The sequence below is a fragment of the Papio anubis genome, chromosome 5 (genome assembly GCF_008728515.1).
Source record: "Papio anubis isolate 15944 chromosome 5, Panubis1.0, whole genome shotgun sequence".
Classification (NCBI taxonomy): domain Eukaryota; kingdom Metazoa; phylum Chordata; class Mammalia; order Primates; family Cercopithecidae; genus Papio; species Papio anubis.
Window position 1 is genome coordinate 131,321,977 of NC_044980.1, and position 21,205 is coordinate 131,343,181.

Here is a 21,205-nt window from a genome sequence, read left to right on the forward strand (position 1 = left end):
TCTGAAATGCCCAGAAAAAAAGGACGTTAGTTAGTTCCTTGGGTGTTTTTCCTTCCAGTCATTTATTCAGAAGTGGTGTCACACACTGGAGATGTGAGAATGGAAAAAATCATGGTACCTGCCTTTCAAGAACCACAGTCTTGTAGGGGAGACAGGGATAGAAACCACAATACAGGGCTGGGTGAGGTGGCTCACGCCTGTAATCCCAGCACTTTGGGAGGCTGAGGTGGGTGGATCACCTGAGGTCAGGAGTTCGAGACCAGCCTGGCCAACATGGTGAAACCCTGTTTCTACTAAAAATACAAAAATTAGCTGGGCGTGGTGGTGCGTGCCTGTAATCTCAGCTACTCGGGAGGCTGAGGCAGGAGAATTGCCTGAACCCGGAAGGCGGTGGTTGCAGTGAGCCGAGATCACGCAATTGTACTCCAGCCTGGGCAACAAGAGTGAAACTCTGTCTTCCATCCCCCACCCCTGAAAAAAGAGGTCACAGAGTAGAATTTGGTGGAGGCAATTGTTCCAGGGTCCCAAGTCCAGTGGGGCTTAAGCTGTCTCCTATCCTGGTCCTCAAATGAGGAATTCTTTTCTCCGTTCTTCTCTTCCTTTATTCCACAAAGATGTAGTGAGTGCTGTGAGTTAGGTCTGAGTTAGGTTCTGCGAATACATAAATGAACAAATACCACTCCCTGCTTAGAGGAGATCACGGGCTAGTTATGTTCTTCCCAGACTCCATGCTAGGGTATTCACTGGTCCATTTCACTATCATGATGAAATGAGAAAAAGCAAGAGACAGTGTAGTGAGTCTTTACATAAAATTAAATGTATTCAATATAAGATCTTTTCTCTTTAGTTTGAAGTTATATTCTTATGTACATTCTTTCCTCAAAACATGTTCATAGTAGATGGTAGTCATCACTGATTTGTTTATTTCCTTGCTTGCCAAAATGAAAATTAAGCAATCTTTTGTCATATCACAAAAAGTGCATGTGTGTGTTAAGTGGTGTTACTGGTTAAAGATTCATTTCCTCATTATTTCAAAAGTGGGATTAAGGCGGGGCATGGCTGTAATCCCAACACTTTGGGAGGCCGAGGCAGGTGGATTACTTCAGATCAGGAGTTTGAGACCAGCCTGGTCAACACGGTGAAATGGTGAAACCACATCTCTACTAAAACTACAAAAAAATTAGCTGGGCATGGTGGCATATGCCTGTAGTCCCAGCTACTTGGGAAGCTGAGGCAGGAGAATCACTTGAGCCCAGGAGGCGGAAGAGGCAGTGAGCCGAGATGGCGCCACTACACAATAGCCTGAGAAATAGAGCAAGACTGTCTCAAACAAAACGAAACAAAAAAACAACAACAACAAACAAAACCAAAGTGGGACTAAGAGTGACCCTTTCTCATCTAATAAAGTGGACCTTATTCAGGGAATATGGATTTACCAGACATGACAAATGCAGGCTCTCATGCCACTCCCCACCCTCCTTAGACTCAGAAGGGAGGAAATGGGAGAGCCCCAGGCCTCAAGAGAGGCAGGATTAGCTCTTTTCTTGTTACCCCTGCGCAAGACACCAAGAGCAGCAGCCTCTTGAGACCCTGTAGGAGGCAGTGCGGGAAGTCCTGGACAGGAACCAGTGCAAGTGCCAGAAACTTTTGGGAACACTGGAGCTACAGATCCGCTTGAAGAACTGTGACCCTCAGAAAGATGAACGCTTCTTGGGCACTGTCATCTGAAGTCCACTCCCCGCCCCAGGTTCTCCACATGTGTCCTGGGGGACCAGCAGCACTGGGATGAGGCCAAGGCTGTGGGTGTCTCCCACGTGGACATCAAGGTGCTGAAGAAACTTGACAAGAACAAGAAGCTGCTTAACAAGTATGATGCCTTTTTGGCCTCAGGGTCTGTGATCAGGCAGATCCCACAAATCCTGGGCCTAGGCCTAAATAAGGAAGGCAGGTTCCCTTCCCTGCTGACGTACAGTGAAGACATGGTGGCCAAAGTTGATAAGGGGAAGTCCACAATCAAGTTCCAGAGGAAGAAAGGGCTCTGTCTGGCATGGCTCTTGGCCATGTCCGGATGACAGACGACGAGCTTGTGTACAATGTCCATCTGGCTCTCAGCTTCCCGGTATCATTGCTCTGGAAGAACTGGCAGAACATTTGGGCTTTATACGTCAAGAACACCATAGGCAAAAGCCCCAGTGCCTATGTTAAGGCACATTCTAATAAATCTTAGTGCCACAAAGAGAGAGACAGAGAGAGAGACAGAGATAAACAGAGAAAGACTTGGGATTCAGCAATCTCCTTTCTAGACAAGGGCTGCTCCCCCTAACATCACAGAGGAGATGGCTGATGTTCCGGGAGTCTACAGGCCCAAGAGATCTGGGTTCATCCCATCTCGTTGGAGAAGGACAGCAATTCTACAGAGGGACCTGGCAGGAAAAACTGGTGAAATGTGAATAGGCTGCCCCAGGGAGGAGCTTCTGGCTCTTTTATAGGGTAACTGAATAGGGTCACCAGCTTTTATCAAAATTAGCCAGGTACTCAGAGTTTCCATGGCCCAGGCACAAATAATCCACAAACCAATCCCTTCAAATTATATCCCTGAAATAGTCACACGCATGCTCTCAACGTACCATTAGCACCTAAACTCAAACTATGACACACCCACAAGTCTGCATCACGCTGCTTATAACTTAAAGCTTGTGGGTTTAAACTAATTTAGGAGTCAGTCTGGGGACCAAAGGGGGAAAGTCTTATCATGAGGTGGCGATTTGCTTAGGGAGGAAAATGCAATGCATGCGTGACATCCAGAGGCTGGGAACCAATCATCTCATAGGAGAGGTAAATGTGTAAGCAGGCTGGGCGCGGTGGCTCGCGCCTATAATCCCAGCACTTTGGGAGGCCTGAGGTCAGGAGTTCGTGACCAGCCTGGCCAACATGGTAAAACTTCATCTCTACTAAAAATACAAAATTAGCTGGACGTGGTGGCACACGCCTGTAGTCCTGGCTACTCCAGAGGCTGAGATAGGAGAATGGCTTGAACCCAGGAGGCAGAGACTGCAGTGAGCTGAGATCACGCCACTGCACTCCAGTCTGGCGACAGAGTGAGACCCCATCTCCAAGTAAAAAAAAAAAAAAAGACAGAAAGGACCGTAGTGAAGGGCTAGGGTAATGAGTTTAGCGTGAGTAGAGGTGATGGGCATCTGGTGGAAGTGCCTGAAAAGGGGACTAGAAAGGGAGGTTGGAGCCTGATTGTGCAGGGCCAGACCAGGAGTAGGTTCTCAGGAAGCAGAACCAAGGAGAGGGCTGCCGACCAGTGACCCAGGGAAGCTGGGAGAGTCTTTCCCAAGGAGTTGACCCTTGGGGTGCATTTCTTTCCTCATCTTCTGCCTTAAGGCTCTCTTGTCTCTTTTCTTTCCCCCTGCCCCACATTCCCTATGCACGCCAGGCCCAAAACATCCTCACAGGCTGCTGCTCTAATTACTTCATCCCATTTTAATTCTGCTGAGTTAGGAGCCTGTGAACTCAAGAGGAAATTCATGCAAAATACCCAACGAATTGAATGTGCTGGTGTTTTAGAACACCAGGTCTGACCCTATCTGCCCCCTTCATCCTCCCTTCCTGCGGACCTACTCCTGACCAATCTCAGCTTGATAAGTCAAAGGTAGAATGTGCTGGTGAGAAGAGAGGGTGGCATTGATTGAAAAGATGTTGAGTTTCACTAAATCGTTTGAGCCATTGCTTGGGATGAGGACAGGGTGGGGCTTTTTGATGGGAAGCTTCTGTGGGAGGCTTTTTGGAACTGATGGAGTCCATCTCCAGAGCTCCAAAATACCACGTGTGTTTGTGAGTTGTAAGGTTTCCTTGTCCCTCAAGATACTTACAAGTTAGGAGAGATTTTTTTTTTTTTTTTTTTTTTTGAGTCTCGCTTTGTCACTCAGGCTGGAGTGCAGTGGCACGATCTCGGCGCACTGCAAGCTCTGCCTCCCAGGTTCACGCCATTCTCCTGCCTCAGCCTCCCGAGTAGCTGGGACTACAGGCGCCTGCCACCACGCCCAGCTAATTTTTTGTATTTTTAGTAGAGACGGGGTTTCACTGTGTTAGCCAGGATGGTCTCGATCTCCTGACCTCGTGATCCGCCCGCCTCGGCCTCCCAAAGTGCTGGGATTACAGGCATGAGCCACCGTGCCCGGCCAGGAGAGATTTCTTATTCCAGCTGTTTGTCCATGGAGATGATAAATCATTTAAAACAAATGGGTGGCTGTTTTCTTTTCTTTCCTTCCTTCCTTCCTTCCTTCCTTCCTTCCTTCCTTCCTTCCTTCCTTCCTTCCTTCCTTCCTTCCTTCCTTCCTTTTTTTGACAGAGTTCTCACTCTGTTGCCCAGGCTGGAGTTCAGCGGCGCGATCTCAGCTCACTGCAACCTCAACCTCCCAGGTTCAAGCAATTCTCTAGCCTCAGCCTCCCAGGTAGCTGGGACTACAGGCACGCACCACCACGTCTGGCTAATTTTTGTATTTTTAGTAGAGATGGGGTTTCACCATGTTGGCCAGGCTAGTCTCAAACTCCTGACCTCAGGTGATCCGCCCACCTTGGCCCCCCAAAATGCTGGGATTACAGGCATGAGCCACTGTGCCTTGTGGATGGCTATTTTAAAATTAGCAATTCTCGAGTTTGAGACCAGCCTGGGCAGCAAGGCAAAACCCTGTCTCTATTAAAAAATACAAAAATTGGCTGGATGTGGTGCTGCCCTCCTGTAGTCCCAGCAACTCAGGAGGCTGAAGTGGGAGGATGGCTTGAGTCTGGGAGGCAGAGGTTGCAGTGAGCTGAGATTGCACGACTGTACTCCAGCCTGAGCAATGGAGCCAAAACCTGTCTCAAAAACGAAACAAGCAAAAAAATAAGTGATTCTTAAATTTTTTCAGTCTCAGAACTCCGTTATACTCCGAAAAATGACTGACGTCTCCAAGAGCTTTTGTTTATATGGTTATCGCTATTGATATTTACTATATTCAAAATGAAAACTGGAATCCTTTTGTAGTTCATAAGCATGATGACTGGGTTTTCATGCTTGTGCGTGAGATGTGCTTCCCTCAAACCTTGTTATGATGGTGGCAGATTACCCATCTGATGTGAAAAAAAAAAAAAGACAGCCTGAGAAGTTGAAAGAATATTTATTAATCCATTTAAATTTAAAATAACAAAAATAAACCATTATGTGTTAACATAACTAACACGTTTTGGTGAAAAAAGTGCTATATTTTCCCCCTAAAACAGTGACGAAATTGGCATGTTTTACATTTTTACAAATCTCTAACAACTGGCTTAATCAAAAAAATACCTGGATTCTCTTATCTTATTCTCTTATTACAATGAATCCATTTCTTTTCTTTCTTTCTTTCTTTTTTCTTTTTTTTTTTTTTTGAGATAGAGTCTCTCTCTGTCACCCAGACTGGAGTGCAGCGGTGTGATCTCAGCTCACTGCAACCTCTGCCTCCCCAGTTCAAGTCATTCTCTTGCCTCAGCCTCCCAAGTAGCTGGGATTACAGGTGTGTACCACCACACCTGGCTCATTTTTGTATTTTCAGTAGAGACAGGGTTTCACCATGTTGGCCAGGCTGGTCTCAAACTCCTGACCTCAAGTGATCCACCCACCTTGGCCTCTCAAAGTACTAGAATTGCAGGTCTGAGCCACCATGTCTGGCCTAATCAGTTTCAATATGTTGTTTTGGTTGAACTCCTGGCTTCAAGTCATCTACCTGCCTTGGCCTCCCAAATTGCTGGGATTAGAGGCATGAGCCACTGTGCCTGGCCAATGTTGTTATTTCCAAAATATCTCTTTAATCCATAACATGAAACAAATCTGGCCTCAGTGAGTTAGAAAAGTGAGGAATATTTTAGTCTTCAGATAATTGTGGATAGTTTTTCTTGGACACTACTCCAAAAGTTGACACACAGTAGTTTTTTCTTCGTTTCCTTTTTACTCACACTATACTAATGAGGACACATAGTAGTTTCTTAAAGGTGTGTGGAATCTAAGACCGTGTCAATCAATTCCTATTCTATGACATTAAAATCCATTGGTTTATCTTGAACTTTGAAGAGATTTTGTAACATTGTGTATTGGTCATTTGGAAAATATAGGTCCACTGAATTATACATAGCTTCTAAATGCTGATGCATTTCATTATACAATACTTTTAAAATCACATTCATTATATCACTATCAATCTCATCAAAGAAGTCTTTAGGAATTGGGAAGTTTTCAAGTTCATGGTGACAGATACAAGTGTTCCAAAATTCTAATTTTTCACTTGAAAGCTTGAATGTTATTATTGGCAACAAATACTGTCAGTTGTTTTCCTTGAAGTAATAAGCTTACTTTGTTCATTTTTGGAAAACTATCTGCCAAACACTCAAATCTGAATAATCATAGTTTGCCTCTCTGTTATACTTTCAAGTAAAAATAATTTTCCTTGCTGGGCGCCATGGCTCACACCTGTAACCCCAACACTTTGGGAGGCTGAGACAGGAGAATCACTCGAGCCCAGGAGTTAGAGACCATCCTGGAAAGAGAGTGAGACCCTGTCTCTACCAAAAATAAACAAAATTAGCCAGGTGTGTGCCTGTAGTCTCAGCTACTCAGGAGGCTGAGGTGGGAGGATCGCTTGAGAACGGGAGGTCGAGGGTGTAGTGAGCCAAGATCATGCCACTGGAATCCAGCCTGGGTGACAGAGTGAGACCCTGTCTCAAAACAAAAACAAAACAAGAAAAACCTCAAAAAAACAAAGCAAAGCAAAAACAACCAAAAAAAAAAAAAAAAGAAACAGAACGAAAGAAAATGGTGTTCCATGAAAAAAAGGGCTAGTTCTGCTTGAAACTCAAAACAATTGCAAAAGTGCTTTTCCTGGAGACTATCGTTGTACTTGGGATACAGCAGAAATGCTTTATGTGTACTTCCTATTTTGTCACAATATATATATACACACACATATACACACACATATATATACACATATATATACATACACACACACACACACACACACACACACATATATATATTTTTGAGACGGAGTTTTCCCTCTTGTTGCCCAGGCTGGAGTGCAATGGTGAGATCCAGCTCACTGCAACCTCTGCCTCCCGGGTTCAAGCGATTCTCCAGCCTTGCCTCTTGAGTAGCTGGGATTACAGGTACGCACCACCATGTCAGGCTAATTTTTTATTTTTATTTTTGTATTTTTATTTTTTATTTTTTTATTATTTATTTTTTGAGAGGAATCTCGCTCTGTTGCCCAGGCTGGAGTGCAGTAGCGGGATCTTGGATCACTGCAAGCTTCTCCTCCTGGGTCCAAGCAATTCTCTGCCTCAGCCTCCTGAGTAGCTGGGGTTACAGATGCCTGCCACCACTCCTGGCTAATTTTTGTATTTTTAGTAGAGATGGGGTTTCACCATCTTGGCCAGGCTGGTCTTGAACTCCTGACCTCGTGATCCACCCGCTGTGGCCACGAAAAGTGCTGGGATTACAGGTGTGAGCCACCACACCCAGCATAATTTTGTATTTTTAGTAGAGAGGTGGTTTCACCATGTTGCTAGGCTGGTCTCGAACTCCTGACCTCAGGTGATCCACCCACCTCAGCCTCCCAAAGTGCTGGGATTACAGACCTGAGCCACCACGCCTGCCTGTCAGAATATTTTTCTTTCTTTCCTTCCTTCCTTCCTTTCTTTCTTTCTTTCTTTCTTTCTTTCTTTCTTTCTTTCTTTCTTTCCTTTCTTTCTTCTTTCTCTCTCTTTCTTTCTTTCTTTCTTTCTTTCTTTCTTTCTCTCTCTCTTTCTTTCTTTCTCTCTCTCTTTCTCTTTCTCTCTCTTTTCTCTCTCTCTCTTTCTCTCTTTCTCTTTCTCTTTCTTTCTCTCTTTCCTCTCTTTCTCTCTTTCTCTCTTTCTTTCTTTCTTTCTTTCTTTCTCTCTCCTCTCTCTCTCTCTTTTTGAGATGGAGTTTTGCTCTTGTTGGCCAGGCTAGAGTGCAATGGCGTGATCTTGGCTCACCGCAACATCCGCCTCACAGGTTCAAGCGATTATCCTGCCTTAGCCTCCTGAGTAGCTGGGATTACAGGCATGAGCCACCACATCTGGCTGATTCTGTATTTTTAGTAGAAACAGGGTTTCTCCATATTGGTCAGACTGGTCTCAAACTCCCGACCTCAGGTGATCTGCCCGTCTCGGCCTCCCAAAGTGCTGGGATTACAGGTGTGAGCCACCGCGCCCAACAGAATATTTTTTAAGAAGTACCCAAGGATTGAGATTTAGTAGAAATTAATAATCTTTACCATTTGATGAAGAACATTCCTAAGTAAATGTGAAATTTTTTTAGTGCATGTGCATGGCAGTGAATTGTACTATGACTACTAGCACAGGTTAGCACAACTGCTTTGATTTGTTTTGAGGTGCAGGCTATTTTACCCACCATTGCTTTTGCACCATCAGTGCAAATGTCAACACAATGAAAAAGGCAAATCATATCTTACACTATTATGAAAATAGTTTAAGCTGGGCACGGTGGCTCAAGCCTGTAATCCCAGCACTTTGGGAAGCCGAGGTGGGAGGAGGATGGCTTGAGCCGAGGAGTTTAAGAACAGCCTGGGCAACATGGCAAAACCTATCTCTACAAAAAATACAAAAATTAGTTGGGTATGGTGGTACACACCTGTGGTCCCAGGTACTTGGGAGACTGAGGTAGGAGGATCACTTGAGCCTGGGAAGGCAGAGGTTGCAGTGAGCCAAGATCGCACCACTGTACTCCAGTCTGGGCAGCAGGAATGAAAACCTGTCTGAAAAAACCAAAAACAAAACAGAAAAGGAAAGAAAATAGTTTTAACTTCACAGACCCTTGAGAGGGTCTTGGGGATCCCCCAGGGTTCCATGGAGCATACTTTCAGATCCACTGCCCTAAATGACATGTCTGAGTTCCTCAGAGTTGGTCCTAGACCTCTTTTCTTCTTACTCTACTCTCTCCTTAAGCGAGCTCATCTACTGCCTTTGAACTGCCTCTGAGAAATGGGATCTATTTGTCATTCCAGTCGGATCCTCCCTGAGCTCGACTGTATCCAGCTGTTGCTCCACTTTGCAGGTTCTTAGCGGTATTATGACTTTACTTTGGTTCCATGCATTTAATATTCCAACTTTGTCACCATGAAAAATCTTCCCCACCCTGACGACCGAATCACTGAGGTCCCAGAATGCGAGCATTCTCTTCCTCCTTCCTTCCTTCCTTCCTTCCTTCCTTCCTTCCTTTTCCGCCTTCCTTCCCTTGAGGATGTGGGTTTCACCATGTTGGCCAGGCTGGTCTCGAACTCCCGACCTCAAGTGATCTGCCCACCCCAGTCTCCCAAAGTGCTGGGATTACAGGCGTGAGCCACTGCGCCCAGCCAACGCTGTTATTTCCTAAATATCTCTTTAATCCATAACTTCTGTCTCTACCACCATCACCACTACCAAAGCAAGATACCATTATCTCTTGCTGCATTACCACAACAGGCCTCCTTCAATCTGTTCTCCTCATTGTAACCAGAGCAATCTTTTCAAAACGCAAATCTGATTATGCCAAAACCTTGTTTAAACCCTTCAGCAACCTCCTATTTTTTTTTTTTTTTTTTTTTTTGAGATGGAGTCTGGCTCTGTCGCCCAGGCTGGAGTACAGTGGCCGGATCTCAGCTCACTGCAAGCTCCGCCTCCCGGGTTTACGCCATTCTCCTGCCTCAGCCGCCGGAGTAGCTGGGACTACAGGCGCCCGCCACCTCGTCCAGCTAGTTTTTTTGTATTTTTTAGTAGAGACGGGGTTTCACCGTGTTAGCCAGGATGGTCTCGATCTCCTGACCTCGTGATCCGCCCGTCTCGGCCTCCCAAAGTGCTGGGATTACAGGCTTGAGCCACCGCGCCCGGCCAGCAACCTCCTATTGCTCTCAAAATAAAGGTCCAAATCTTTAACATGGTCTGTTTCCCCAATCTAGGTCAGATTCTAAAAGTTCTCATAGAATCTTGACCCCTTCTTTCATAACACTCATCGTGTTTGTATTTGTATATTCATTAGTCAGATTATTTGATTATTATCTCTCCCTGATGAGACTGTAAGTTCTATGAAAGCAGAGACAGCCACATAGTAGACATTTTATAAATATTTGCTGAGTCAATGATTGAATGAGGCCTAGGACAACTCCTTTGAGCATGGATTAACCACTGAGAAATAATTCTTCTACCCTAGGCCCTCGAGTTGGAGAAGACCTATTTTCATTTTTATCGTCTCATAGCATTTCAAAGAAAAATGCTGCTTTGTCCAGGCATTCCATCATAGTGTCTTCCTAAGCATGAGGCACATTTATCTTCCTTTTGACATAGGCGCCCTCTTTGCTCCCCATCACTCGTCCTGTCAATGGTTCTTGAAGAGGGTTAGTAATAGTGGTTCTTCAGGATTATAAGAGAGGGGAGGACTCGGGCTGGGAGCAATGGCTCACGCCTATAATCCTAGCACTTTGGGAGGCCAAGGCAGGAGAATGAATCGCTTGAACCCGGGAGGCAGAGGTTGCAGTGAGCCAAGATCGTGCCATTGCACTCCAGCTTGGGTGACAGAGCGAGACTCTCTCTCAAAAACAAAAAAAAAAAAAAAAGGAGAGAGGTGGCTCTTTCTCTTCTACTAGGTGGTTGCCTAGGAGGCCCATTTCTGCGATAGAGAACAAAATGTATTAAAAGAGAACAAAAGAAGAACAAAGGGAACAAGAGAGAACAAAATATGGCCTTTCCTACAGAAGGGAAGGGAAGGGAAGGGAAACCAATGTTTATCAAGCAACTACTGTGTGCCAGGCACTTTGAGACTTTCGTCGTCCCCTTTCGTCTTTTCTTGGAGTTCCAGTGGGCTTTTAATCTTTATAACAACCCTATGAGGTAGGAGTTATGGTCCCATTTGTATAGATGAGAAAACAACGGGCCCAGAGAGGTTAAGTAACTTGCCTAAAGATACACAATATAGTGTATTAGTGCTGCTTACCTACCCACCCTACGATCCCTTCTAAGGGACTTTGTACTGGCAAATACTTTGCAGGAGGCCATATTACATACCATATGACATCACCTCTACCCTAGTTGTTTAAATCACCACTTACCTACCCCTGCCTCTTCTGCCCTAGGTGATTACATCAGAGGGAGGTTCTAACCCTAGCCCCGTTGATCCATGGGCTAGCCAGTCTCCTCTGACTTATTGCCTGGTGCGGAAAGACAGCTGGCCAATAGGATTCCCTCTTAGTAACCTCAACCTGAAGCAGAATTCCCCAGCAGGGAGCACAGCCTGGAAAAGATGCAGATGCGCCCAGTGTGGCAGAATAACATTGAGGGCAGGCAGAGCCTGAGAAGGAAGACCTTTTCATTCCTGAAGAGCCCCTGAGGAGTCTTTTTTTTTTTTCTTTTGAGACGGAGTCTTATTCTATCGCCAGGCTGGAGGACAGTGGCGCGACCTTCGCTTACTGCAACCTCCACTTCCCAGGTTTAAGTGATTCCCCTGCCTCAGCCTCCCGAGTAGCTGGGACTACAGGCACGTGTCACCACGCCCGGCTAATTTTTGTATTTTAGTAGAGACTGGGTTTCACCATGTTGGCTAGGCTGGTCTTGATCTTCTGACCTCGTGATCCGCCTACCTCGGCCTCCCAAAGTGCTGGGATTACAGGCATGAGCCACCATGCTTGGCCTCCCTGAGGAGTCTTGAATCCAGATTCTCCCCAGCTTCAGCACCTGCCCCTGGAGTTTCCTGACAGGCCAGAAGTGGTTCCGCATGTATTTTTATACTAAGCTTCTGTGCCTGAGCTAACTCAAGGGGTCTCTTTTCCCGTAAGAGTCTACCTCAAATGGGTACAGAGTGACAGAGCCAGGATCAGAACCCAAGCCTGTCTGTTTCCCTCGCCCATCCTCCTTTCACTGTTCCACAGAGGGTGAGCCCTTGAGTGGTGTTGAGGGCTCACTGCCTGGGAATGAGCACAGCCAGCTTTGGAGCCAGGCACTAATTTAAAGGAGAGTGTGAGGAATCCTCACTTTCTGAATGCTCTGTGGTGGGCCAAAGACTAACAGCGCCTGGCCTTGCTTTGGGAAGCTTTCCTGAGAAGTACAAGCCACGCTGTCTAGAAACCTTGCCACTGTGTTCAGTCTGTGACATCATGTATGAAATCACTAATCATCAGTGACATCACTCGATGATGCCATTTCCATAGTGGCCCTAAATCTTGGTCAGCTCAGGATGGGAAACCACAGAGAGCTTGGGAATCAGGCAGACCAGGATTCCAGTCCTCTTCCTGACTGTTTGTCCTTGGGAAAGGCAGCACTGCTTTTCCTGTGTTTCCTCTCAGTGTCCTCGTCTGTGAAAACTGGGAGCCAGGCATGGTGGCACGCACCTGTGTTCCCAGCTACTCAGGAGGCTGAGGCAGGAGGATCGCTTGAGCTCAGGAGTTCAAGACCAGCCTGGGTGATATAGCAAGACCTTGTCTCAAAAAAAAAAAAAAAAAAAAAAAAAGAAAGAAAAGAAAAGAAAAGAAAAGAAGGGTGGGGGGATATGTCCTACCTCAGAACAAAAATCACAAGAGATAAATATGCAAGATCCTGCACTGGGGGGAGTTGGTGTTTAATGGGCACAGAGTTTCAGCTGGAGAAGATGAAGAAGTTCCGGAGAGGGATCATGGTGACGGTTGTATAACAGTATGAGTGCACCTAATGCCACAGAACTGGACACTTTAAAATGGCTAAAATGGTCGATTTTATGGTGTGTGTGTGTGTGTGTGTGTGTGTGTGTGTGTATATAAGTGATTCTCCTGACTCAGCCTCCCAAGTAGCTGGGATTATAGGTGCCCACCACCACGCCCGGATAATTTTTGTATTTTAGTAGAGACAGGGTTTCACCTTGTTGGCCAGGCTGGTCTTGAACTCCTGACCTCAGGTGATCCACCTGCCTTGGGCTCCCAAAGTGTCGGGAATACAGGCGTGAGCCACCGTGCCTGGCCTATGTTACGTATATTTTACTACAACAACAACAATAAAAAGACCTTACCTTTGGTCTCCCATGTAGTAGGTACCTTAGAAATGTTGACTTTTCATCTTTATCCCATGTAGCAGAAGCCAAAGTCCAGTTCATTCCAGTGCCCTTAACCCAAGGCAACCCTCTGGCCTCTCCTTCAAGACCCTGAGATGTAGAGCCCACCACAGCCCCGTGCCCCAGAGAGCTGGAAGCACATCAGAGCAATGAAGTAAAGTCTCCAGACCTGGGAGATCAGGACACTCCTATGAGCGGCACTTTCAAGGCAAGAGTCCAGGACTTGGTACTGCTGTGGCTGAGAAGAGCTGGGCCCGTCTTGACCAGGTCTGGCGCCAGCCCCAGGACGCCAGGCCGTGGGGCAGTGTCCAGGGTTCTGGCTGCTGCAGCCCTCCCTTGCTGGAGAGAGGAGCACTGGGTGGGCTCCTCATCAGGAAAGAGGAGATGGTTGAGCTGCATCTCCACTGAAAACTCCAGAGTTCATCTGGGAGGGCTCCTTTATCTCCAGCCATCCGTTTTTTTTGACTAGCAATGCTCGTTGTGTGCTGTGTAGGGCTGGCCTGGTTCCTCCACCTCTTCCTTATAGCAGCCCCCTGCCTCCCTGAAAGCCAGTGCCTGTGTTAATATGATAATGCCATGATAGTGGCCAGGAGATGGTTTTACCTAACTGCTGAGGCCCTCTGGAGTGGCATCTGAGGCACAGGCTTAATTCTCCCTGGCAAGGAGGCAGCCAGGGCCTAGGGCTGGAGAGCACAAGGCACTGGCTGGGAAATTGCATCTGCGAAAGCACTGAGGGGGAAAATTGGAAGTATCAGAACTTCCCAGGTTGCTATTCCACAGAGGCCAAACATCGTTAGCAGCAGCACTAATTGTGATCCAGGAGAGTCAGGCCTGGCTGCCTAACGTGCCAATGTAGTCCTTGAGAGCGGCCTTGGGAGCCAGTAGGGCAGAGGCAGAGCTGCAGGCAGGCTGGGGCTCCCCGCAACAGGGTGAATTTGGGAGAGGAGAGACTGCAGAGCCCTTCAGACCAACGTGGAAGGGGAGCTGGATAGACTGAGTTGCTGGGTGCCCTCATGTCCTTTAGAAGGCTTAGAACTATGATAGGAAGGGTAGAAATTAGATGCTTTAATGATTTCTACCTGCCAGGAATTCAGAATCGTCTGTATTTGTCTCCACTTCCTCTCTTCCCATCCCTGCTTGTCCTCAGTGCTCCAGGGCAAATTCTCTTGTCAGTCTCACCAGTGATTTCCATGTTGCTAATTTCAGCTGTCATTTCTGAGTCCCCATTTTACTCATCCTAGCAGTGCATTTTACATGGATGGTTTCTTCATAAAACACGCTCTTCCTTTGGCCTCCATGACATGCCCAGTTCTCCTCCTACCTCCATCATATCCTGGCTGGCTCCACCTCCCCATCTCTGGATGCCTCAGGGCTGTCCTTACACCTCTGTTCTTCTTCATCCATCCTCACTTCCTAACTAATTCCATCTATCTCTGGACTTTAAAGCCAGCTGTGTTGATAGGTCGTGGTCATATCCAGCGGCTACTTGCCATCCCCATGTGAATCTCTCTCATAGTCGTCTCAGACTCAGCAGTCCCTCAGTTTTCCTCAGGGCAATAAATGCAAATCTGTTCTACTAGAGCCCCAGTCTTGGAGTCATTCCTGGTTCTTCTCTTCCTTTCATGTCCCCTTATCCAATCCCTCGGGAAGTGTTGTCAAGTTCTACCCTTTAAATTATCGCCAGAATCTGGTCACTTATCCGCAGTTATACCACTATCACCCTCATCAGAACCACCCAGTGTCATTGCTTGCCTGGGAAATTACAGGCAATTTGAGCCTTTGAATTAGGTACAATACAGGCCATGGCGGTGGCTCATGCCTGTAATTCCAGCCAAGGCGGGCAGATCACTTGAGGCCAGGAGTTCAAGACTAGCTTGGGCAACATGGCAAAACCCCATCTCTACTAAAAAATACAAAAATTAGTCACGCATGGTGGTGTGTGCCTGTGATCCCAGCTACTTGGGAGGCTGAGGCATGAGACTCGGTTGAACCCAGGAGGCAGAGGTTGCAGTGAGCTATCACACCAGCCTGGGCAAGAGAGCAAGACTCTCTCAAAAAAAGAATTAGAGGCTGAGCACCGTGGCTCACGCCTGTAATCCCAGCACTTTGGGAGGTCGAGGTGGGCGGATCACGACGTCAGGAGATTGAGCCCATCCTGGCCAACATGGTGAAACCCCGTTTCTATTAAAATTGTAAGCTGTACAATGTAATGTTTTGGTATCTGTATGCATTGTGAAATGATTACCATTTTCAAACTAATGAACATATCCATCACCTCACGTTTTACCTTCTTTAGTTCATGTTCTTTTTTTTTTTTTTGAGACTGAGTCTCGCTCTGTCACCAGGCTGGAGTGCAGTGGCACTATCTTGGCTTACCGCAACCTCCACCTCCTGGGTTCAAGCAATTCTCCTGCCTCAGCCTCCCGAGTAGCTGGGATTACAGGCGCCTGCCACCACGACCGGCTAATTTTTATACTTTCAGTAAAGATGGGATTTCACCACTCTGGCCGGGCTGGTCTTGAACTCCTAACCTCGTGATCCACCCACCTTGGCCTCCCAAAGTGCTGGGATTACAGGCGTAGGCCACCGCGCCCTGTCCGCTCACATCCTCTTTGCTGGCATTTTGTCACATGGCTGCGTTTAGTTGCAAGGGAGGTTGGGAAATGTAGTCCTTTTTCTGAGCAGCCATGTCCCCAGCTAAAATGTGGAAGGAAAGGATGAATTTGAGGGGAAAACTCCTGGCTCTGACATAGTCTCCTGGGTGGTTTTCTTGTTTCTGCTCTGCCCCCTACAGGTTGTTCTAAACACAGCAGCCAGAGTAGTCCCGTTAAATCAGAACGTGTCACTTTTCTATGTAGAACCTTCTAATGACCTCCCCTCTCACCCAGAAAGAAATCTAAAATCCTTACCATGATCTACAAGGCCCTACATAATTTGAGCACAAATTTCTCTCTGATTTCATATCCTACATCTTTCACCCTTACTCCTCCACTCCAGCCTCACTCACTCCAAGCCTTGTAAAACACCCCCACCTCAGAGCTTTTGCAGCTGCTATACCCTCTGCCTGGAACATTCTTTCCCCAGATAGCTGAAAATGTGGCTCCTTCACTTCCTTTTGGATCCTGCTCAAATGACACCCACTCAAAGAGGCTTTTCTTGGACCCCATTCCCACCATCCCTATTCCCCTTACCATCCTTTGTTTTTCTCTGAAGCAATTAACATCACCTGAAATATTATATGTTTACTTACATATGTGTTTTTCCCACTAGAACATATGATCTAGGGTCCACATATAGCAGGTGTGCTATACATGCTTGTGGAGTGAATGAACAGATGAAGACCGCAGTGCACGGGCACACAGGCAGCAGAAGGCTGCTTCTTCCTTAGTCATTTCAGGAGGACCCATGTCTTGATTCCTCTTGTGGGTCCAATTTGGAAACAGACTCCTTAGTTTCTTGCTTCTAGGAGCTCCCTTGAGTTCAATGTATGAAATATTCATTAGGAATCTAGTGTGTTCGTTATCTAGTATGGCAGTTATAGGAGAATAAGCTATAGAGCACTATTGGCCCTTGGGAAACATATGGATTGGTTAGGAGCCTAGATTTTATCCTTTTCTTTCTTTGCAAGTGTGACCATTCAGGTGTTGTGTAAAAGGCCAGGGAAAGGGTGGCTTCACTCTTTATGGAGGAATGATGAACTGGTATGGCCTGAGTAGGAAAGAAGGGAGGAGGCTGGGTGCAGTGGCTCATGCCTGCAATCCCAGCACTTTGGGAGGCCGAGGCAGGTGGATTACCTGAGGTTGGGAGTTTGAGATCAGCCTGACCAACAAGGAGAAACCCCGTCTCTACTAAAAATACAAAGTTAGCTGGGCGTGGTGGCACATGCCTGTAATCCCAGCTACTCAGGAGGCTGAGGCAGGAGAATCGCTTGAACTGGGGAGGCGGAGGTTACAGTGAGCTGAGATCACATCATTGCACTCCAGCCTGGGCAACAAGAGCAAAACTCCATTAAAAAAAAAAAAAAGAAAAGAAAAGAAAAAAGAAAGGGGGTGGGGTATGAAGAGAGGCTGCCCCATTACAGGTTATAGTGGTTTTTTTTTTTTTCCTCCCTCTTATTCCCTATGGAATAGGGCCTCATTCCTTGCTGGTCTGCTTAAGAAACAGTTTGAGGCCAGGCACGGTGGCTCAGGCCTGTAATCCCACCATTCTGGGAGGCCGAGGTGGGTGATCACCTGAGGTCAGACATGGTGAAACCCTGAATCTACTGAAAATACAAAAATTAGCCAGGTGTGATAGCGAGTGCCTGTAATCTCAGCTACTTGGGAGGCTGAGGCAGGAGAATTGCTTGAACCAGGGAGGCAGAGGTTTCAGTGAGCTGAGATTGTGCCATTGTACTCCAGTCTGGGTGATAGAGCAAGACTCTGTCAGAAAGAAAGAAAGAAAGAAAAGAAAGAAAGAAAGAAAGAAAGAAAGAGAGAGAGAGAGAGAGAGAGAGAAAGAAAGAAAGAAAGAAAGAAAGAAAGAAAGAAAGAAAGAAAGAAAGAAAGAAAGAAGGAAAGAAAGAAAGAAAGAGGGAGGGAGGGAAGGAAACAGAGAAAGGAAGGAAGGAAGGGGGAAAGAGAGAGAAAGAAAAAGAAAGAAAGAAAGAAAGAAAGAAAGAAAGAAAGGAAAGAAAGAAAGAAAGAAAGAAAGAAAGAAAGAAAGAAAGAAAGAAAGAAAAGAAAGGAAAATAGAAACAGTTTGAACCAGTTCTCATTTGATGGAGGAGGGGGAAAGATAGACGGGCAGGGGGCCTGGCCAGAGGGCTGGTGGAGGAGAGGAGGGCTGGGCTTTAGGGGGCCCCAGCTGGAGGGAAAGATAGCTGAGAAAAGCTGAAGCTGAGTAGGAGATAAATGACCTGAAAAGATTGCTCCATTATCCTGCCTTGCTCTGGGCAAAATGCGAAAGGTCATGCTTGGTTATTTTTCCGCAGACTCCCTCCTCACAGGGCCACTTAGACACTGCTCTGACATTTACAGCCGCAGAGGATCAGAGGCCTCTTCTGAGGCCTGGCTCAAGATTTCCACATTGGGAAAGTTCCAATTTCTTTTTTTCCTTGGATGAGACTGTTTGTTGCATCCCTCATAATTCTTTCTTCTCTTGACATTCCCCTTCAGTCCGAGAGGGAGAGCCAAAAGCAGCGGTTCTCCAACTTGAAAGTGGATAAGAACCACTAGAAGGCTTGTTAAAACAAGTTTGGGCTGGGCGCAGTGGCTCACACCTGTAATCCCAACACTTTGGGAAGCCAAGGCAGGTGGATCACTTGAGCCCAGGAGTTCAAGAACAGCCTGGGCAACACGGTGAAACCCCATCTCTACTAAAAATACCAAAAGATTACCCAGACTCGGTGGTGTGTGCCTATGGTTACAGCCGCTTTGGAGGCTGAAGTGGGAGGATCACCTGAGCCCAGAAGGTTGAGGCTGCAGTGAGCTGTGTTCGTGCCATTGCACTTCAGCCTGGGCAACAGAGTGACACTGTCTCAAAAACAAACAAACAATCAAAAAACAAGTTTGCCTGCTGCCACACCCAGAACTGATTCAGTAGGTCTGGGGTAGGCCTGAGAACTTACATTTCTAGTAAGTTCCCAGCTGGTGCGGATGCCAATACTGCTGGTCCCAACCGTACTGGGAGAACCACTGGCCTAAAGCAACTAGTTTGTGTCAAAAGGTGTCCCTCATGGATCTTCAGTCCTTTTCTCCAGTTCCCCAACCAAGGGGAAGTGTGCTTGGGTTATCACAAGAGTCATCCAAATTCCATGTCAAGGACTTCTTGACCATCAGGGTTATAGGACAAGGCAGTCCACAAAATCCCCCTCCCTCTAAAACTTGAGAATCTCTTCCATTCTCATATGCCTGGGTGAGTGAAGATCTGCCATGAACCCCACTGCCTGGACAGGGAATTCCTGGGACTTGAGAATGGCAGCAACTGTGGCAGGTGGAGGATGGGAGGACAACAGATGCTGAGTAAGCAGAGGGAACCCCTCCCCGCCGACATTCTATTTATTTGAGATTAAAATATTTGTTTCTTCCTGGGCTCTGCTCAAGCCCATATCTGGGAAAGCATTTATGCTTAATGTCCTCAACCCATTAGCAACCCGGCATGGGGCTCTACTAATCAGGGTCCTAATGGCAGCACCGTGAAGAGTCAGGCTGTGAGTGACTACACCTGCTTCCCAGCCTCAGCTGGAGAGGAAGTGTCTAGACAAGACCAGAGCCTAGGTAGGCTCAGCGGTGGCCTGAGAATGGTTCACACCAGCTTAGGAGGCTGATCTGACCTAATGGTAACCTGTCCTCCCACCTCCAGTTTGGTAGGGGTGCAGAGTAGGCTTCCTGGTTACCTTGACTGAAGTAGCAAGACCCCCTACTCCTACTCAGCCTCCTCTCCTCAAATTACAGAACATTGGCCTCCTTTGGAGCATATTAGTTTCCCAGCATCCAGCATTTATTGGGCACCTCTATGTGCAAAGGACTCCTTCCCGAACCAGCTGCTTTCCATTTCAAAATCCATAAGCTCATACTTGAGTCTGTCACCAAATAGGTGGTGAGGGCCTTTGGCCTGGAATCTAGGGGATGCCTAGGGATCCTCTCTAGTGCTCAGACTGTGTGGGCTGTGCCTTTTGCAGCCACTCTTGATGAGTTGGGTTCTTTGGCTTTGATCTACAGAGGCAGCATTTGGAGAGCCCTTATTTAAGAGTAACCAGATGATATTCTAAGGATCAAGGCCAGTCTCGAAGTATTTGTCTCTTGCTTCTCTTGACATGATGTGTTTGGTCCCTGCTGTACACTAAGTGTCCCCAACTAAATGCGTATGTTGAAACCCTACCCCTCAAAGTGATGATATTAGGAGGTGGGGCTTTTGGAGGTAACTAGGATTAGATGAGGTCATTGGAGCCCTCATGAATGAGATTAGTGCCTTCATTCATGAACGGGGCTAGGCATGGTGGCTCATACCTGTAATACCAGCATTTCAGGAGCCCAACGCAGGAGGATTGCTTGAGGCCAGGCGTTGGAGGTTGCAGTGAGCTATTTGTGCTACTGCACTCCAGGTGACAGAGCAAGACCTGGTCTCTAAAACCAGAGTCCTGAGAGAGCGTGCTGCTTCTTGCTTGCCTCTTCTCTCTGTGCTCCGCCAGCTGAGGATACAATGAGAAGCTGGCCATCTGAAGGAAGAAGAAGGCCCCTCCCAGAACTTGATTCTGATTTGGGATTTCCAGCCTCCAGAACTATGAGAAATAAATTTCTGGTCAGGTACGGTGGCTCATGCCTGTAATCCCAGCACTGTGGGAGGCCAAGGCGAGCAGATCACTTGAGCCTAGGAGTTCAAGACCAGTCTGACCAACATGGTGAAACCCTGTCTCTACTAAAAATACAAAAATTATCTGGGCATGGTGGTGCACGCCTGTAATCCCAGCTACTTGGGAGGCTGAGGCAAGAGAATTGCTTCAACCTGGAAGGCAGAGGTTGCAGTGAGCCGAGATAGTGCCACTGCACTCCAGCTTGGGCCACAGAGTGAGACTCTCTCTCTCAAAAAAAAAAAAAAGAAAAAGAAAAGAAAAAAATTTTCTGTTGTTTATAAGCCACTCCGTTTACAGTATTTTGTTATAGCAGCCTGAACTGACTAAGGCAGTTCCACTAGACGACTCAAACCACTGCAGCTCTCCCAGATTCTGGAAAGGAAAGATATACCACTCCACCTCCACTCAATGAAACACTTGAGACAGGAGGTGAGTTTCTGCTTCAGAGAGACATGGAGTCATGCTTTAAAAAAGGACTATAGAAAAAACAAACAGGCTGGGTGCAGTGGCTCACGCCTGTAACCCTAACACTTTGGAGGCCGAGAAAGGCCAATCACTTGAGCCCAAGAGTTTGAGACCAGCCTGGCCAATGTGCTGAAACCCTGTCTCTCCTAAAAATACAAAAATTAGCTAGGCGTGGGGGTGCATGCCTATAATCCCAGCTACTCGGGAGGCTGAGGCAGGAGAATCGCTTGAACCCAGAAGGTGGAGGTTGCAGTGAGCTGAGATTGCACCACTGCACTCCAGGCTAGGCAGCAGAG

The 21,205-nt window shown here is 46.9% G+C and overlaps 1 protein-coding gene, 1 non-coding gene and 1 pseudogene across 2 annotated transcripts in view; all 3 read left to right on the forward strand.

Moving 5' to 3' along the window:
* CTNNA1 (catenin alpha 1) overlaps window positions 1-21,205 on the forward strand; it is a 315,972-nt gene that overhangs the window by 8,326 nt on the left and 286,441 nt on the right. The gene's annotated exons all lie outside the window — the stretch shown is intronic.
* Window positions 711-2,943, forward strand: LOC103875564 (annotated as a pseudogene).
* On the forward strand, window positions 5,021-5,124 carry LOC116275159. The gene has a single exon (XR_004184116.1). It is a non-coding gene; the product is annotated as a small nucleolar RNA U13 (small nucleolar RNA).